A 2,112-nucleotide genomic window follows, 5' to 3' on the forward strand; every position below is an offset into this window, starting at 1 on the left:
AGCACTTTGGGAGGCAGAGGCGGGTGGATCACCTGAGGTCAGGAGTTCGAGACCAGCCTGACCAACATGGAAAAACACCATCTCTACAAAAAATACAAAATTAGCCAGGTATAGTGGCGCATGCCTGTAATCCCAGCTACTTGGGAGGCTGACGCAGGAGAATCACTTGAACCCGGGAGGCAAAGGCTGCGGTGAGCCAAGACTGCACCACTGCACTCCAGCCTGGGCAACAAGAGTGAAACTCCATCTCAAAAAAAAAAAAAAAAAAAAAAAAAAGAAAACCACAAAAACAAAAAAAAATCATCTGGTATGAAGCTTCACAAATCATGATGAGAAACAGTAAGGACACACATTTTAAAGTCCGCTTAAACTACGCCAAGAAGTTCGAGGCTACAGGGGACTATGACTGTGTCACTGTATCCCATGCCTGGACAACAGAGTGAGACCTGGTCTCCAAAAAGAAACAAACTAACAAAGCTTCTAACACACCACATCCCTCACCATTGCTGTATGAATTCAGTAGTGTCTCACTGTGTACCTATCCAACTTGCCAGATTAACTGCTCTCAATGCAATAGGTACAAACCAGCTCTGTGGAAGAAGAGTTGTAAGCCCTGCCCACTTTTGCTCCAAGCTGGCTATAATGAGAGACACCCAATCAATTCTACTTGTTCCTAAACCTGTTCACATCTGCTGCAAAAAAATGAAACAAGTGCAAAAAAGGGAACTGCTACTTCTAGCAAAACTTTTAGGGCACAATTCAAACAATTTGAAAACCCACATCTAATTAAACATGGGTTAAGAAAACTTGCAGGTTGGGCATGGTGGCTCATACCTGTAATCCCATAATCCCAATACTTTGGGAGGCCAAGGTAGGCAGATCACTTGAGGCCAGGAGTTCAAGACCAGCCTGGCCAACATTGTGAAACCCTGTATCTACTAAAAATACAAAAATTGGGCCAGGTGCAGTGGCTCATGCCTATATTCCTAGCACTGTGGGAGGCCGAGGCGGGCGGATCACCTGAGGTTGGGGGTTCAAGACCAGCCTGACCAACATGGAGAAACCCCGTCTCTACTAAAAATACAAAATTAGCTGGGCGTGGTGGCACCTGCCTCTAATCCCAGCTACTTGGGAGGCTGAGGCAGGAGAATCACTTGAACACAGGAGGCAGAGGTTGTGGTGAGCCGAGATCACGCCGTTGCACTCCAGCCTGGGCAACAAGAGCGAAACTCCGTCTCAAAAGAAACAAACTGGCTGGGTGCAGCGGTTCACGTCTGTCATCCCAGCACTTTGGGAGGCCAGGGCAGGTGGATCACCTGAGGTCAGGAGTTCCAGACCAGCCTGGCCCACATGGTGAAACCCCATCTCTACTAAAAATATAAAAATTAAAAAATAAACAAATAAAAACTAGCCAGGTGTAGTAGTGAGCACTTGTAATCCCAGCTACTCGGGAGGCTGAAGCAGGAGAATCACTTGAACCTGGGAGGTGGAGAGTGCAGTACGCTGAGATCGTACCATTGCACTCCAGCCCGGGCAACAAGAGTGAAACCCCATCTCAAAACAACAATAAAACAAAAACAAGAATGAGTCAGGCATGGTGGCGTGCACTTGTAGTCCCAGCTACTCAGGAGGCTGAGGCATGAGAATCCCTGGGAGACAGAGGTTGCAGTGAGTGGAGATCGTGCCACTGCACTGCAGCCTGTGCAACAGAGTGAGACTGTCTCAAAAAAGAAAACTTGGCCAGACAATAATAATAAAAAAAATAAAAATAAAATAAAAAGAGTTGCCCAGGCCGGGCGCGGTGGCTCAAGCCTGTAATCCCAGCACTTTGGGAGGCCGAGACAGGCGGATCACGAGGTCAGGAGATCAAGACCATCCTGGCTAACACGGTGAAACCCCGTCTGTACTAAAAATACAAAAACTAGCCGGGCGAGGTGGCGGGCGCCTGTAGTCCCAGCTACTTGGGAGGCTGAGGCAGGAGAATGGTGTAAACCCAGGAGGCGGAGCTTGCAGTGAGCTGAGATCCGGCCATCGCACTCCAGTCCGGGCGACAGAGCGAGACTCCGCCTCCAAAAAAAAAAAAAAAAAAAAAAAAAAAGTTTCCAAAAAATA

At 47.9% G+C, this 2,112-nt stretch overlaps 1 protein-coding gene across 1 annotated transcript in view; it reads right to left on the reverse strand.

The window, feature by feature from the left end:
• Positions 1–2,112, reverse strand: part of EWSR1 (EWS RNA binding protein 1) — a 46,089-nt gene that overhangs the window by 29,321 nt on the left and 14,656 nt on the right. The gene's annotated exons all lie outside the window — the stretch shown is intronic.

Source organism: Rhinopithecus bieti, unplaced genomic scaffold (assembly GCF_001698545.2).
Source record: "Rhinopithecus bieti isolate Rb0 unplaced genomic scaffold, ASM169854v2 scaffold_36959, whole genome shotgun sequence".
In the NCBI taxonomy this organism is placed as follows: Eukaryota; Metazoa; Chordata; class Mammalia; order Primates; family Cercopithecidae; genus Rhinopithecus; species Rhinopithecus bieti.